Source organism: Chinchilla lanigera, unplaced genomic scaffold (genome assembly GCF_000276665.1).
Source record: "Chinchilla lanigera isolate Chin_1 unplaced genomic scaffold, ChiLan1.0 scaffold00101, whole genome shotgun sequence".
Taxonomy (NCBI): Eukaryota; Metazoa; Chordata; class Mammalia; order Rodentia; family Chinchillidae; genus Chinchilla; species Chinchilla lanigera.
Genome location: NW_004955502.1, coordinates 3,355,111 through 3,374,091, shown reverse-complemented (window position 1 = coordinate 3,374,091; position 18,981 = coordinate 3,355,111). Strand labels below are relative to the sequence as shown.

Here is an 18,981-nt window from a genome sequence, read left to right as displayed (position 1 = left end):
AAAGAGATACCATTGAATTTTCAAATTCCAGGTTTTACTGAAAACCTTGATTTGCAAATACTTTATAATGAAAATCATGCAAAAATTCTTTTAAAGAATTTAGTTTTCTTTAAATTATGCCCATGACCAAAAATCACTAGTTCAAAAATATGTATTTCTTCATGAAATAGCCTCACCTAGTGACTCTGATAATATCATGCCAAGTTCATAAATTGGCTTCAAATTATTTACTAGCAATGAGAGATGCATTCAGGAAAATACACTCAGCTCCTCTTTGATAAGAAAGGTTACTCACTCCTGGAACAGCAGTGTGAGGTCACTTTATCAGATTTTCCTGCATACCCACCCTGGGCTTCACAGAACTCTAGCTGTGGCTGGCATCCTCAGACTAACTGAAGTTCAAGGCATGGTGGACTCTGGTGCGCGGGGCAGTCACTGCACAAGGACAGAGTTGTAGAGCAGTGACAAAAACTTCACTGCTGTGTGACTGTGCCTCACATGCTAGTTGTAGCAACTACCCTGATCCATCTCAGCCAAATCATCTCTCAAAGCCTTTAACAAGAGAGCTACATACAGAGATTCATTAAGTAAATGAATATTTGCCCCAAGTAACTAATTTCTCTTCCTCTGGCACCATTTAAAATACTGGTCTTTGATAACACAGTTGTATACTGATAAAAATAGCTGCAATCTCTGCACAAACGTACAAAAATGAAAAAATTACCTGAGCTCTCAGAAATGAACCTTAGAGCCAAGCATGATGGAGTACTCCTGTGATTCCAGCACTCAGGAAGCTGAGTCAGAGGAATCCTTGAGTTTAAGGTCAGCCTGGGGTATATAAAGACCTTGCTTCAAAAAATAAATTTAAAAAAAATTAACTTCACGTATTTCCTGGATGATATTTCAGATGGCTCTGTCAGTTTTCAACCGAATGGAATCAGTTGCTGGAATGGTTATAAAATGAGTCAGGCCCGAGGCTCGAAGGAAATGAGGTCCTCCTAAAGATGGGTGAGAGCTGAGTGGCTAACAGAAGGAAAGGTGGCCCTGCAGAGTGCAGATGGCACAGCTGGCCAGCGAGGACACTTCCTGTGACCCCACTGAGACCATTACTGTATGTACACGCTGGCAGGAGAAGCTGTCGCAGGTCAGCAGGGCGCAACTGGCTGCTTCACCCCTTTTATAAAATCTCAAGAATTAGGTGATCTAAGGATTGTTGTGTAGTTTTAGGTCTTTACAATACTCTGATACTCCCTGATACTTACATGTAACTAAACATAAGCCCATTTTACCAGGTCCTTACAAATAAAGAACTGAAAACAACTGCTTACATCCTCTTCATTAAGCCTGTGAAACATCTAGGATTATGAGCACGACAACTGTCACCAGGAGATGAGGACCAACATTATTTTTAATCACACCCACAGATGATAAGATTCCACTGCCTCTGCTACAGACAGGTCATCCTCACGCTCCTTCCTGTCAATGAATGTTGCCTGAAATCCAGGTTCCCAGTACCACGATTTGTATTTCCTAAAACAAAACCACTGCAAATCATTTCTGGAACTGTAATATGTTCAGAATGGAATTACAAAGTCAACACTTAAAAATCAATAGCCTTCCTGTACACAAACACTAAGTCACTGAGAGGGATGTTAGGAAAACAATACCTTTCGCAACAGCATCCAAAAAAATGAAATACCTAGGAATCAACCTAACAAAGAAAGTAAAAGACCTCTACATTGAAAACTATAGTAGTCTGAAAAAGGAGATAGAAGCAGATATCAGAAAATAGAAACACATTCCTTGCTCTTGGATAGGAAGAACCAATAGAGTAAAAATGGCCATACTTCAAAAACTCTTATACAGATTTAATGCAATTCCCATCAAAATTCCAACAGTATATCGCACAGAACTAAAGAAAACCATCTTAAAATTCATTTGGAACCAGAAGAGACCCAGAACAGCAAAGGCAATTCTGGGAAAGAAAGACAAGGCAGGGGCCATCACAACCCTTGACTTGAAATTATACTACAAAGCTATTGTGATAAGCAGACTTGAGGGTCAATGGAACAGATTAGAAGATGCAGACACAACTACAAACACACTCCTCCACCTTATCTTTGACAAAGGTGCCAAACACATTCACCCGAAGAAAGACAGTGTCTTTAATAAACAGTGCTAGAAAAACTGGCTCTCTACATGCCAAAGATTCAAACTGGACCCATATCTTTCATTATGCACTAAACTAAATTCAAAATGGATCTAAGATCTAAATATTAAAACAGAAAATTAAATCTGCTGGAAGATAGACTTGGTAAAACTCTTGAAGACATTGGTGTAGGCAAAGACTTTATGAAAAAAACCCCGATCACACAGGAACTATCATAAGGAATCAACAACTAGGATCTCATCTCATTAAAAAGCTTTAGCAGAGCAGGAGAAACCACCAACAGAGTGAAGATACAACCCACAATGTGGGAAAAAATGTTTGCCAGCTGTTCCTCAGACAAAGGCTTAATACTGAGAACATATAAAGACCTCAAAAAAATCAGACCTCCCAAATTTAGAAATCCAAAAATGGCATCTGACATGAATATATACTTCTCAGATAAAGATATACAAACAGAAAATAAATATATGAAAAAATGTTCATTATCACTGGTTATTCGAGAGATGCAAATTAAAACAACACTGAGATTCCAACTCACCCGGGAAAGAATGGCTGTCATCAAGAAATCAACCAATAACAAATGCTAGACGAGCTGTGGGGAAAAGGAACCCTTCTCCACTATTGGTGGGAGTGCAGACTGGTGCAACCACTGTGGAAATTCCTCAAAAAACTAGGACTGTAAGTCCCATTTGACCCAGCTATTCCTCTTCTGCTTATCTTCCCAAAAGAATTAAAAACATTGAACCACCGTGATATATATGTGCCCTTGTTTATAGCAGCACGAACTGTAGTAGCTAGGTCTTGGAAACAACCCAAGTGCCCATCAACTGAGGATGGATTAAAAAAATGTGGCCTTTTTATACAATGGAGTACTACTCAGCCACAAAAAAAAGATAAACTGGAGACTTTCACATGTAAATGGATGCAACTTGAGACCAAATTCATAAGTGAAATACAAAGGACTTATATCTAGAACATATAAAGCATTTTAAAAAATCAGGCGCCCAAAAGTGAAAGACCCAATCCAAAGATGGGCATCTGAGATGAAAACACATTTCTCGTATAAAGAAATACAAATGGCAAATAAATACATGAAACAATGTACAACATCATTATTTTTTCAAGAAGTGTAAATTAAAACAACACTGAAATTCCATCTCACCCAAGAAATAATGGCTATCATCAAGAAATCAACCAATAACAAGTGTTGCAAGGGCTGTGAGGGAAAAGGAACACTTCTCCACTGTTGGTGGGAGTGTAGACTGGTGCAACCACTGTGGAAATCAGTCTGGAGATTCCTCAGTAAACTAGGATTGGTGGTCCCATTTAACCCAGCTGTTCCCCTCCTGGGCCTTTTTCCAGAACTGAAATTATTGTACCACAGCAATATATGTGCACCCATGTCTATAGCAGCACAATTTGTAACAGCCACATCTTGGAAACAACCCACATGCCCATCAACTGAGGAATGGATAAAAAAGATGTGGTATTTTTATACAATGGAGTATTACTCAGCTATAAAGAAAGATAAACTTGAGGCTTTTATAGGTAAATGGATGCAATTAGAGACCACACTTGTAAGTGAAATAAATCAGACTCACATGTGTAAACATCGTATTGCCTCCCTAGTGTAAAAAACTGAAAGAGTAAATAAATTCTGAAAGGTACAACAGATACTGTGAAAGGGAAAGAAACTGCTCAAAAGGAAAGAACTGGGATGAGGGAAAAGCAAAAAGAAAGAAAGGAAAAAAAAATATATATATATATATATACACCTTAGCTATATACAAGATAGCAAAGGTAATTATACTACTAAGTTCTATTGGTTTACTGAAGGGAACAGTTAATGTGTAGTTGTTTGATCAATCTTACATGCCTATATCTGGTTATCTGAGTAAACACTTTGAAGATAACAACATATAATACTGCAACCATTGTTAACATCCTATCACCTTGTTTTGAAATTCTGTATCATTTTTATTGTTTTTATGTTGTTTATGTCTTTGCTTTTGTTTTTTTTTTGTTCTTTTCTCTTTAAAATAATAAAAAAGTGAAATAAATCAGAGGCACATGCACAAACATCATGTTGTCTCCCTAGTGTAAGAAACTAAAAGAGTAAATAAGATACAAAAGGTACAATAGATATTGCAAAATGGGAAGAAACTTCAAAAAGAAAGAGAAACTGGGATGGGAGAATGGAGAAGGAAGGGAAAAGAAAAAAAAATATACACACACACACACACACACGAGAGTTAAGACTGTTATACTATTAATTTCTCTTAGTTCGTTAGAAGTTTTTGCTAATATTGTTTGGACAATTAAATTCCCATATCTTGTATTCTGAGTAATTTAAAGACAACAATATGTAATGTATTAACCATTGTTACCCTCCTATTATCTTGTTCTGAAATTTTGGGGTTTTTTCCCTTTAAAATTAAAAAAAGAATGGAATTACATAGATTCCTTAACGAAAAAAGAAAACTCATGTGTGTTACATACATTCTTGGTTAATTAATCCCTGCAACAGAAATACAGTTTCTGTAGGAGAAATAAAACTCTCAAAGATGTCATCAACACCTCCGAAGTGATCGCTTCCTAAGTGACATTACAATTACAGCAAGTTCTCCGATCGCAAGCCGCTCTACAGAGATCTATGGACCATAAATGTCCAGCAGCTGGTTCCTGCAGTGGTGCGAGACCAGGCTCACTGAGAAAATGATGCTTTTCTGTCTCGTACTAAGGCTTAATTTGAGAGTGCTTATTTTCTCCCCAAACCCTGTTCTAACCAATTTCACCAAGAGCCGGTTTGAAGCAGTTGACACCTAGAAAGTCAGAGGCACCTTTCCAAAAGAGAACCATGGAACACGGCTGTCAGATTACTGCAAGCTATGTGAGTGCAGCACCTCGAGAGCAGAGCTTCTTCTCCAAATGCAAGAACTAAGGGAGTCTGAAGTGACTGTCTGTGGGACAGTTAGTTCACACTCTCAGAATTCTACTGTCATTTTCTCAGCCCACACTCACACTATTCACATTCTACCCCAAATTCCCACTCCCCTCTCTGGCAACTGAAATCTTACCTTTCCTTCAAGATCAAGTTATAATGTTGTTCTTTTCCTTACTACCATATTCCTTGGTTTACAACAAGGCACTAAGCACCCTTTTCCTCAGAGTGTTTTACCCGCACTATATGTAAATGTAGGTGTTTTCCGACAGGGCACTCCTGTCTTAGGTCTCCGCTGTAAATGTCTCCTGCACACACAGTACTTTCCTACAGCAAATATTCAGGAATGTTTGCTGAGTGAGCAGAAGATAAATCATCTGCACTTTGCATATGACCTTGCCATGCTCTCAGCTGTGAGCACTTGAGGGCCTGTCTCAGCCATGGAAGCAGGAAGAAAAACACAGAGAAGGGATCCCCACCCCATCAAACCACTTCCTGTCAGGGATTTGTCTTCACTCCCAGAGCCCGCCACAGTCCTTCACGAGAGTGAGTGCCTGCCGTCCTGTCCTGCCACAACTGCAGCTACATAATCACTGTGGACGACTGACACCCAGGGAAGAAGCGTCTCCTCTGTCAAACCTCCCATTGCCCGTCTAAGTTTAGTAAATGACTGGAAGAAAGGTATTCCAACAAATCGAGACTTAATAATAAAAAACTAAAATATTTTTAATAAAAGTAGGCATATATAGATCATGAGAACAGAATCAAGAGACAAGAAGGGACCCATGTACTTATGGAGAACTGGTTTTTTAAAAGAACAAAGGTAATCCAGTAGAGGACAGTGTTTTCAAAAATAAGTCTGGACACTCCACAGCCACATGAAAAAGGATTCATCTGACCCTTTTCTTCAAAACAAATCATAAACGCAGATACAAGAGCTAAAACTAGATACCTGTTAGATAATCACAGCAGTGTATCTGAGTCAAGGAATAGGTGAAAGTCAAGCCAATGGTGTAAGCCATACTGTAGAGAAACTGGGACTCCTCAAAATTGCTAGTGGAAATGAGAAATGATGCAACCATTTGGGGCCACAGTTTGCACTTTCTAGCAACATTAAATTATACTCATCACATGACCCAGCAGTTCCACTCCTAGGTAAATACTCAAAAGAAATGAAAACCTGTCCAGAGACTTATACATTAATATTTACAGCGGCACTATGTATAAGAAACAAGACAAAGCAATTCAAATGTCCACCCATCTAAGAGGATAAAGAAAATGCAATGCATCCACAGGGTACCTTACCACCTAGCAATTAAAAAGGAAGGAAGACTGCTACAACACAGATGAGCCTCAGAAACATTGTATCAGAGGATTTTATTTACGTGAAATATCCAGAAAGAGAAATCTAATGAGACAGCAACTATAGCAGGGGTCGCTTAGGACAGGGGGTGGAGGTGACCCGCAAAGCGAACGGGCACAGGCTTTCTCTTCCAGGCAATGCATCTATTCTAAGGTTAGACTATGGTGAAGGCTGTACAGCCCTTAAATTTATAAAGCATTACTCAATTATGCAGTTAAAACAAGTAAATTTTATGATGCATAAATTATATATCAATGAAGCTATTTTTAAAGTATTTTAATCACATTCCCTTTGAGAAAAGCAAATGGTAGTACTGTTTCTACACAGGAAATGTTTATACCCATCACAATTAATAGGAATTAAAAATAGTGCCTGGAATATCGGGTGGGGTGCTAGACTGTTCTAATAAACATCAGTACACACAAGTGAAAAGCATTTAAGAGAATGCATGATTTCTATTTACTGAAAAAATAGTTCCAATTTCTATTTACTGAAAAAATTATCCATTAATAAGTAAAACATAGGGCAGATCATAATACTAATAAAGGTGCAAAAGGTGCCAATGTCAACTACCAGAAAGCCTGTTACTCTAGACCAAAAAGGAGGTATATTATTAAGAGAACAAAAAGTAAATGGGAAAGTACATGTAAAAGGTTACAAGTAATCTCATTTGAGTGATGGGACAACATTTGCTAAGCTTTATATCAACACAGGCTTCAAACCTTCACACTTACTAAACTCTTAAAATGGCCTTTGCAGTGAGTTATCACTCATGACCATAACTGACTCAAAAATTATTAGAACAGAAATAGAATTTTGCTTAACTAGTGACGCAATATATTGTTATTTTTTGAGACAAAGTCTTACGTAGCTCAGGCTGGCCTTGAACTTGTGATGATCCTCCTGCCTCAGCCTCCCAAGTGTTGGGATTACAGATGTGTCCCACCATGCCTGGCTGTGAAGCTGTATACTGAACTGGCCTTTTCAAGCAGCATTTTGTTAAACAGGTCAAAGAGGGAGGTAACTCACTCAGAAAGGCACCTATGGTAGAGAATTACATCTGTATAACCACAGCCGCTCTTTCATAAAGGAGAGGAAAGTCACCTTCACAAACAAATTGAGGAGAAATGCCAAAGGCCATCCCCTCCTTGCCATGAAAGTGAACATACACAAAACTTTAACCTAAGTATAATAAAAAAAACCCTGCCCTGGGGGGCTTGGGACAGTTCAGTACAGGGCTTGCCTAGCACGTGCCAGGCCCTGGGTTCAGCTCCCTGCACACGCGAAGCTGGGGTCACATAGTTTGCATACCTCCTACCCAAAGAGTTGGGTTAAAATGCAAACACCCTTGAAGAGGTGGCACAGTAATCATCATCAGCTCATGGCTTTCCTGAAAGAGATCACTTGTCCCACTGCCTTCCCTTGCTACAGCAAATTAAGGATAAAAAAAGACTAAACTTTTATAAAGTAACATTATCTTGTTCTTTTCTCATAGAAAAAATATTTTAGGAAAGTTGAAAAGTATTTAAGACTAAGTCATCTTACAATGTAGGGCAACACACATACAAGTAAGTAATCAGGTGGGCGCTCAGAGGTGGAAGGAGAGGCGGTGAAAGGAGATCATACACACAGAGTTGAGGTGAGGATGTAACTTTTGCCTGTGCTCCTCTTATTGTGCAGTTCTGATTACAAGACAGACTTTCCTTCAACTCATGTCCTGACTTAAACCCAAGTCTTAATAATTTCAAACATATGTAAAACTCAAGGAACAAGTTAGAAAAGAAATACACGATATAAAAATCATATTACGTGAACATGAAATAAAGGAAATGGAACTTTCTGGTTGAGAAGTAAAACAAGAGTGGCACAAAATAGTCTTTTCAAGCCAGGAGTGGTGGCATATGCCTGCAATCCCAGCACTCGAAAGGCTGAGGCAGGAGGATCACAGTGAGTTCAAGGCCAGCCTGGGCTACAAAGTGAGCTCAAGGCCAGCTTGAACTGCATAGTGAAAGCCTGTCTCAAAAGACCAAAAAAAAAAAAAAAAAAAAAAAAAAAAAAAAAAAAAAAAAATGTACTTTCAGATTTTAAGAGCTGCTATGTATGTCTCACATCATTCTACGAGGCTGGCCCATGACAGTAAGTGGAAAGTTACAAAAGGCAAATTTTCAACAATGAAAAAAATAGCTCAGTTACCACTCAAGTGGACCAAAAGTATAAACTGTCCATAAATTAGAAAATTAATGACCGATGAGAAGGTCTGTGACAAAACATGTCTACAATGACCACCAAAATAACTGAATCCCTTCCAAATCTGTAATTCCAATTAAGGCAAAATTAATTATATTTGCTTAATTCACAAATTAAAACTCTCCTATAGATTTATTTCCCTAAGGGATATTAACACATATTCTTTAACAAAAGAAATATATTCAAGAGAATTCGAGCAATGCTGGATTAAACTGTTTCCTTGGGAACATGATTTGGGAAATACTCCTCTTCTGCTCCACAAATAAAAATGAATCAGTGAATGAATGAATGTGTATATGTTTATTTGACTTTTCACCTCTGAAAATAATGAAAATTCAAATTCAGCAAAAAAATACTAATCAAAAACTAAATAAATTTGTAACAAATTTGAAATTGTATTTAATAAACTGAAAGAAATGATAAAATAAAGATGTTTAAAACATTTGGGAACATGAACAAGTGATAAATCAAAATATTAAAACCCATTAACTCTGACAAATGACCAGCTAAAAACATTTCTACTTTTAGAACTAGGAAAATCTATGCTTTGTCCTTCTGGACCAACGGTACTTTTACATGCTCACAGCACTTCTACACTCTTCAAGAACTCGACAGCACACGCTGTTTCTGGAGCTCAACCTGTGGGAGGGGTCATCTACAAGAAACAGCAAAACAAACAACTGCAGGGCTGCTGGGCGCTCTTAAGACAGCAGATTCTCTGCCCAGGCAGGGCCAAGATCCGCGCCCCACCGTTCTCTGTGAATGATCTCATCTGGCTGAACTCTCTGAGTTCAATGGCTCACACGTAATCCCCACGGCTGCCGTCACGCACTCACAGCATCTCACTTCACACTGTGTGGTGGAAAGGTGTTAGTGCAGGCTTTGGCCAGATCATGAAAGTTCACCATTTAACTGGCACTCAACGCTGTAAACAACATTATAAAATCACTACTCTAACCAGCGTGCAAAACGGAACTTTGAAATTCCTTTTCACCAACATCCCGTATACAGCCTCCTTTGATTTGGTCAGCAGGAACAAAGAAAGCTGAACGTGTGGACCGCAAGTGGCCGAGACACCAGGGCTACTCGTGGTGGGCATCTCCTCTTTCCAGTATGTAGGCAGTGCTAGGACTCAAACCCACATACATGCAAACACAAGGACCACAGCGGCCACTACAGGGAAGACAGAACAGATAATCTTTCGGATCTATAGTTTAAAGTATATGCAATCTACTTTGTGCACACACGTTCTCATTACTTAACAGTTAACTGTGCCTAAAGCTTTGTTTTGTTGCATTTAGTGTACACCATAAGTCTAGGAGGAGGACACTATTTTTAGCTCTGTCTTATAGATGAGACTCAGAAATGTTTAATTAAGGCCACAGTGAAATAAGACAGAAAAAAGATAGATAAAAAGAAGACAAGAAAATCTTAATTTAAAACTGTACTTTCAAGACTGTGACTTCTACCATGAGCCCAGGTGATGCACACCATCGTTCCTTTGGTTAAATCTAGGCCCATTCCCACACATCCAAAATTTTTAGGAATGCTGAAAGCCCAAATTTTGGTTTAACTACAAAGGCAGAGAACAGAAACCTGATCCTAAGACAAAGGAGCAGGTTGAGAAAATGCAATGATTGTTGAGAACTGTGGCCACACCTGTAAAATGAGCTACTACTACCTCTCTGTAGTGGGGACGGCTGCCTGCTCCCAGGGTTTCTACTCCTTTGAGAGAAGCATAAATGTTCCCTATTCAGGACACTGTCTGGCTTCTCTGAGCACCTGCACTCAAGAGTGCATCCTAAAATCTCTACCTAATAAACCCTTCCCATGTCTCCTACTGACCCATCCTAAAAATCCTGTTCCACATCAGAGGTCAGCAAACCTGCAAATTTACAAAAGTTCAGGTTAGGTTTCTCAGGTCAGCTTCAGGAACCTCTCAGACAACACCACTAGGCCAGGTGTGGTGCCACACACCTGTAATCCCAGCACTCCAGAGGCTGAGGCAGAAGAATGCAGTGAGCTGGAGGCTAGCTTGGGCTATACAGTGACTTTAAGGCCAGCGTGCAATACAAACTGAGACCCTGTCTTTAAAAAAACAAACAAACAGACACCACCACTAGAAGACCATGCAGGGGAGAGAGGAGCCTAGCAGCTCAGCACAGGGGCTGTGTCTTAACTGCCTCACTGTGAGCTTCCCTGGGATCCAGGGTAGAGAGACAGAGACACTGCAGTGTAGGGCAAGCTTAGAGAAGGGAACTCCAAGGGCAGACTCAGACACACTGGCCGGCTTCCAGGCCAGCTTCCAGGCCAACTTCCACCCACAGCTGACCTTCCTTCCTGAGTGTGTCTGAAATTCCAGCAGGGATTCCTTCTCCAGCAGGATGGCTACGCACTCCATCATCCACAGACCACACAGGAGCAAGTAGGTTAACCCAGGTCTTTTTACTTATCCTGACAACAGCTGCGCTGAAAAAGGGGGTGCCTCAGGAGAACACACAAATGCACTGGGCATCTAGGAAGAAACTCAAATCTTCTGGGAGAAGAGAGACATGGGGGTGTGTGTGTGGGTGTGTGTGCGTGCACGCACGCGCACACACACAGTACCTTCACACTGAGATACAACCCTAGCTCCTTTTTTAAACTTCAAGACAGTGTCTTACTAAGTTGCTGAACTGCCCAGGCTGGGCTAAAACTTCTGATCCTCCTGTCTCAGTCTCCCAGGGTAGTGGGATTAGAGGTATGCACCACTGCACCTTGCCACTCTTCCTTCTTTAGTGTATGCTCCCTGACTCCAGAATTGGAGCTCTTAACCTTTGTAAAGTAAGATAAGCATTACATAAGATCATGAGAACCAACAAGTCATCCTAAGAACAAGACCAGTATTATATTTCACTTATTTAATGAAATATAATCTCAGGCTTCCAAAAATGACTAAAGTTTCATCTGTTACGGATGATATACACCTAGTAAACACGGCCTTATTATGAACACCATAATGTTCTTAAATTTTATGTGAAACCTAATAGTATATTTCCATGAGTCTTTTAAATTAAAAAACAAGAATATCTGAACAATCTTCATTTAAATATTCTTTAAGCAAAAGTGTCAGAATGTTAACATCATACATCAATAGCAAAGTGCCACCGGGCATGAGATGCAGCACTTTTAGAAGTGTGCAAGATTCTCAGCTTCAAAGGCTTCTCTCTGGAGCTGGCCCTCCTCCATTTTCACAGCACAGAAATGTTTTCTGTATTATATTAACCTCAAATGCCCATTAGCTTCCACAGCGTGGGCAAGTCCAACTCGACCCCCACTGCCTTTGCCCATGCCCTCCTCTGCCAGGCTATTGCCTTCTTTGCTACTGTCTTCCTCTGTCAGCTTCTTAGAAAGCAAGCTTCTGAACTCTCCTCTGGCATTGCATTCTGATTACAGGTTTCTGTTTGATTCCATGGGAAGGAAGATCCTAATCAACTGATGGCAAACGTTTTAGACACAAGGGCCCAAACTGCAAGCCCAGACCCTTTATTGCAAAATGTCAACACTGCAATTAAACCTGAATACTAAGGTTCTGAGTTTAGAAAAACTCATATATTAACATCTTTTGTGTTAAAAGAAAAGCAAGTAACTCAAGTGCCATAGGTTCACCGTTTCTGGTAAACCTTCAAAGAAACTTTTCTACATCTGAAAGAAAGCTGGAGTGAAGCCATCAATTTTATCAACTATTAGAAAACTTCCCAGTGAGAATAATCTAGTTCTAGCCAATACTCTTCCAAATTCTAAACTGGTAAAAGTAATCTTAGACAAATTAAGTGGTTTTCATCTATGAACATGAGTAAGCCTGCTACCACCTAGCTACAGAGAGACTGCGTCCTGAAGTGGAACAACCACGGGAAGCAGTCAGGAGTGGACCCCTGGTTTGGCCTCACTGTTTATGACATGTTAGACCTGCGGGCCCAGGTTCTATGTCTAAAATGAAATAGATCTCTTGAGTTGTAAAAGAAGGAATTCAGCCTACATTTATTTTTCCTGCAGACTAAGTTTTCTCTCATTCCTACCAAAGCAACCCTTCCACTTTCTCATCATAGTAGCTCCGTATTATACACCAGTAGGAAAACGTTTAATGTAGTTCAACACTCAATCATTAAGCAACAGATTCTTTCATGTGAGCAAAGGAAAACAACAGTGTAGCAGACACGTTCCTGGGTGCCAGGAATGCAGTGCACAATGTACAGTGTAGACCTCTGCCTGGTGCAGCTCAGAGCCTAGTGTTCAACAGCAAGGTCTCCCGTTCCAATTTTACCTACTACAGGCATACACCTCTGATCTAAAGGCCTCAAGAACATGATTTGGAATATGTTAGCCACAGATCAAAGTGCAATTCTTTTCTTCTTTGAAAGTGCCTTAGCCATTACTTTCTCCAGTAAAGCAGTGGCCTTCCAGAATGCTGCTTGGCTTCTTTCCATCCTTCTTGTATCTCTAAATTCTTGCAAGTATAGTGATTAAAGAAGAACATATACAGGAATCTGTGGCCACAGAGGCCAAGGAAAACCAGCAAAGATTCAAATGAAATGAGAGATGAGAGCAGAGGCGATATGTCCTAGCACACTGTCTCTTCTAACTTCTCCATCTTCATTTCTTCTTGATTATTCAAGAAAGCGTATCTTTCAACTGTCAAACGATAGACTACTGTGATGAAGGACTAAATCTCCAATCTAAATCTAAAGCAACTGTGCTGGACAAATAACTAATCCTCCCTAGGCCTCAGTGTCCTCAACGATAAAAGGACGATTACATTAGATAATATGTATATCATACAACACATCCAGTCTAGCACCTGCCAACAGCAAGTACTCAAGAAATGGTAGATAGTGGTGGTAGTAATAATGACAATAACGAGTAAGGAAGTAAAGAAGAAAAATGTAGTTGACCACAAGATGGAACTAAAGTTATTTGATGAAATGAGGGAGTAAAAGTGTGACGCTCTTAATTTGCGAAGATAGTTTATGAGTTTATCACAAATGCTAAAATAATTTGTAATTGCTTAACTGGCCCTCATGAATAAAACAGAAAAGGTTATCTTCTTGTCATATAACAACTTTATATTCAAAACCTTGGTCTGTATGCTTCAAAAATGTCAACATCATGAAAATTTGTAACAAAGCTGTGGAACTGTTCCTAAGTACAGCAGGCCAGAGAGAAATAACAACTAAGCAGAACGCCTGACCCTGAACTGGATCCTGCCCTGGGAGGGAAATGCTGTAAAGCCTCAACTAACAAAACTGGACACTAAAGTACTGAATCAATGTAAACTTAGGAAGGCGGTAACTCTGGGTATTACAGAGAGTATCCCTAATCTCGCATAACACATCCTCAAGTATTTAGAGGTGAGGGGCTATGGTGTAATCATCCTCCAATGGTTCAAATTTTTTTACAAAGGCAGAATACACAATGTGGGGGAAGGTAGAGCAACCAAGGTAAAATATATAACAATAATTAATGTGTGTGAAGAGTATACCAGTGTTACTTGTGTTGTTTTTATTTGTAACTTTTTAAAACTTAAAATTATTTCCAAACCACATTAGGCTGTAAAAGTTAATCTCTGGTCTATCTGTCCTGTTAGTATTTATACATCTTATTATGATCTCATTAGATCTTGCTCTTGGAAAGTATCTTAGATGACAATAGTGTCTTCCAATGCACTATTCATTTTTATTCCATCTCTGATACATTATAACTAAGTCTGCAAAAGATTTTGGTGAAGTTCCATGATGGCGAGGGAGTGCCCCACCCCATGAAGTCTCTGGTGAAGGTAACGCGCAGTAGGTTGGATGAGGGCCCAAAGATATCAGGTCTGAATCCCTGAGAACTAGAAATGTTCTTATTTAGAAAAGGGTCTCTACAGATCTGATTAAATTAAGGGTGGTATGACTGGGAGATCACTGCAGCAGGTCCTAAATCCATAATCACAAGGGTCCTATTATAAGAGCAAGCTTAGCCAAATGTGTCATGCAGATGAGAGGAGGCCAGGAAGGCAGAGAGCGGGGTGGTGTGGCCACGGGTGAAGAAATGCCAGTTGCCCGGAAGCCAGCAGAGACAATGAACTCAGCCCAGTGAGACGAACAGGCTTTTGCACCCCAGAACAACAAGAAAATAAATTTTGTTATGACTTGTATAATTTATCACAGGAAACTAAAAATAGACCCTTAGATCATGAAATAATGAATGCCCAGTCCTCGGCACTGAGGACATAGAGAGATTTTTTAAATTTAAATCTTCATCCTAGGAATTACCCAGTAACCTTCTCTGTGAACTGAATAAATGCAGACTGTGGTCACTGGTACATGACTGCCCTGCTGCTACCTGAAGACACAGGCCACTCTCCCTGTAGTCCTCTCTTCCCGAGGCCATACCCCCACTTCATTGCTCGCCAAGATGGTGCCAGGTGGTCAGCACCACAGGTACCCTCTGCTACTACACGGTCCCTCTCAGAAAGCAGTCGGGAACCGAACAAAATTCCCTCAATGTGGCCTAAGCAGCACAGTACAAGCCGTAGTAAGATGCCCCAAGGGACCCTCCGCCGTCTCTGCAGTCAGCGGATCCTCAAGCTAAGTCACAAGGATTTCAACAAGCCTTCTGACCCTCCGAGTAGATTCAATCTGAGCTGAACTGTACATTTTCTTCCCTGTGAAATGTTTCTTTTGGATAAAACTAGAAGTTCAACTTTCACAGTAACTTTTGAGAATGAATTTTATACATCTGCTACTCTAAGTAAATGGAACGAGCATGCCTTCTTTGACTTCACCCATGTAAGTGCTACAGGTGAAGAAGAGTGAAGAGTCTCCTGCCAGCAGTCACCGCCACTGGTGACTCATTCAGCACTCACTGCAGTCCTCTTATGAGAAAACAGCCACATCGTGGAGCTCACCACACACTCTCACTACGCCCTTATGCCTGTGTATGAAATGCACTGCTCTTCCTAAAATGCCGCTTGAGTGTCATTCTTCTCAAAACCTTCCCAAAGCACTGTCGACTAAGCAGGCCCCTCTGTTTCTTCCCTGATCCCCCACTTTCCGTGCAACTACTCTCACTGAAACCAACCTCAGGCTCCCTCCACTGCGCAGCACGCCTCCTTCTTAGACTCAGATCAAGACCCTGCCTGCACTGAGCATCCCTGCGTGCACAGGGCCCCTCTGGCTCCAGCTCTGAGCTCCAGAAACCCTTACTTTTGCTCACCTCTTCTGACACCTTATTGCAACTGCTTAACGATTTCATGGATGTATATTTAACGTCTCAACCAAATGGCAAGTTGCATGAAGACAGACAGCTGCCTAAACCATATTTCGAAGAGTCCTGGTGATGTCAGAAGTTCTATACAGCCTTGTAAGCAGGTGTCAGTCTGGGGTTTTCTTCCCAACAAGGAGTACACTGCTCACGATGAAAACCATCACACTATTCAATCATTCTTCTTGATGAAAAGACACTCAGAACTTCTCAGTCTAAAGCTCACTACATGAAACTTCTTACTTCCTTGTACCTCTTAAAATCTTCAAAGATCAATTATTTTTCCACACATATAAAAACTTGATTTGCAAGATTTGCTCCTAATTTTATACTTTGGGACTCTAACCTAGTACTTCTCCAAAAGCACACAAACCTTCCTCAACTACAGACACTGTTACCTGTTATATCACAACAGAAAGAAATTAAATGTCAAGTTCTGTTTGCAAGAGAAGCAGATAAATGTCCAAATGTTCAGCTTCCCTCCTTTAACATTAATCACTCAACTCCAAATTTATCCTCAAGAATTCAGTGTATCAGAGAGAGCAAAGGCTCCAGAGTCAGGCAGATGCGGAATGATTTTCACTTTCTCCTTAGACTTCTGTCTGGTGTAACAAACATCCTATTCACTTACTTAATCTCTTAGCTTTATTTACCACACCAGTCCAATTACTAATTGCAGGATCTTGGAAAATTACAGAAGCTCTGTGCATCAGTTCTATCACCTATAACAAAAGAGTAATAATAAGCAGATCTGTGCATAGGAGTGTTATGAAAAATATAGTAAGACATGAGAGTGTCAGATCCTGGAGCAGAGTTAAAGCTCAATCAATATTAGCAGCTCATATTATTATTAATATTGATAATAATATGAAAAAGTACCTGCCACCCAGTTTAGGTTCAATAAAAGCTACTAGTATTTTCTAAATCCTTTAAAAATATTTTTAGGATATGCCAAATTGATGGTTCTCACAGTACGCCCCAACTCCAGAGCATCAGCTTAATTAGAAATAAAGACTCCTCTAACTTATTAGAAATACCAGTTTTTAGGCTCTACCCCATACTTAATGAATCAGAAGCTCTTGAGGCGGGATGTGGACGTCTGCCTTCTAACTGAATTTGATGCACCTAAAGTTTAGGAACCACTGGTATAAATTTAAGGTCCCAGAAAAAAAAAATTAGACACAGATATTAAGAGCCAAAAATATCACATTCTACTTTCATAAGCCAATAATTCAAAAATTTTCCTCTCTTACCTGTGGCCACAAATGTAAAATTACTCAATTAGCAACTGTCAAGAACACAGAACAAACAAGTCTTTCTTTTCACTGAAAGCTACCACAGACTGTGTCCTCAGCTTGGAAATAGACATTTCCCTCTGGCCGCCAAATCAGCAAATAAAGAATTAGTGTGGCCGATAAACAGAGTGGTGAAGTCACTCACCTCACTATGTTGTCAAAGGATATCCCCACCATAAACTTAACCTTTCCAAAAATACAATGCAACAGACACAAAAATGTAATAGTCAGTGGGTGTCCCCCAGGCAGTAACCAAGTAAGTCACTAACAATCAAACAGGGTGTGGTCCAACACTAGAATTCCAGGCCCCGGTCTCTCCAAATGCATTCATGTATCAATAAATTAAAATTTAGGGGAAAATGGAAAACATACTGTTACACAATGTCATGGATAAATGTATAAGACAGCTGACCAATGCTGAAGAATATAATTGCACTGTAAGATGGACCCTCCAAAAGGACCCTCCACAAGGGAAGCACATTCTAGGGATTTGCTGGGCCCGAGTATTCCAACCATCACTCATTCCCTTAAATTACTCCTCTTGAGCAGAGTCTCTCATCATGGCTCAAGTCCTAATTCTGGGTCCAAGCAAACAATTAAAAGCAATCTAATTTCTAATAGTCTTTCACTTCCTTGGCTAGGTTAACTCCTAAGTATTTAAGTTTTCTTAATGCTATTGTGAATGGTATTATTTTCCTAATTTCTTTCTCAGTGAGTTCACTATTAGCGTATAGAAATGCAATTGATTTTTATGTGAGTCTAAATCTCACTAGGAATCTTTCAGTGGAATTTTTCAGCGGAATTCTAGGAGTCTTTTAGAGGAATGTTTTGAGTCTTGCAAGTGGAAGATCATGTCATCTGCAAATGACTTTGGCCTTTCCTATATGGATCCCTTTTCTTTCTTTCTCTTGCCTGTCTGCCCTGGCTAATTTTTTTTTTTTTTTTTCTGGCTAATGTTTTGAGGATCCGGTGCTACCAGTTTAAATTATGCTAAAGAATGATAATAAATGCTCCTGCCATCAACAGTTTACCTAGAAACCATGATTTCCAAGGTAAATAATCTGAGGGCATGAAAAGGCAGCAGACACGAATACGTTAGCTAGTTTTACTCCTGAAAGTATTCTAAAGGAGGGTGAGTCAAAAGGAAGACATTCTGCACACTCACCAGCACCAGCTTAAGGACAGACTTAGTCACTCATACAAGTGAAACCCAGAACCCTACACTTCAGTATGTTTGGAAAAAGTCAAGGGACGTCTGCTCACCAACAGATATAAATTTTAATAAATCCGTCTACTTACTTTTTAAAAGATGTAATTTATAAGTTATATTTAAGTTGTATTTTTTAAATCCCACACTTCTTAAAGAAAATGGCTTCCACACAGGGATGTACCGTAACTCCAAGCACGTCAGAGCTGCACAAAGTCTACCTTTCTCAGTCTGTAAACTGTTACACACTGACCATGTCACAATCATACCAGGTGTGGAGTGCGAGCCACTGCACAGCTGCACAGATCACACCTTCCTAGGTCACAGGGATTAGTTACCAAATAGCTGAAACTCCCAGAAGAGAATGTAAGTGCAAAAGGCTGTGAAGAAAGGTCCACTGGGGCACAACTGCTCCAGGCCCTCCCTGTCCAAAAGGGCAGAACTATCCAGAACCGCACTCCTTGGAGTCACGAT

General features: G+C 40.0%; 1 protein-coding gene across 4 annotated transcripts in view; it reads right to left on the bottom strand.

Annotated features, from left to right (window-relative positions):
• The window catches only part of Dst (dystonin), a 434,906-nt gene that overhangs the window by 236,732 nt on the left and 179,193 nt on the right, over positions 1-18,981 (bottom strand). The window lies entirely within an intron of this gene.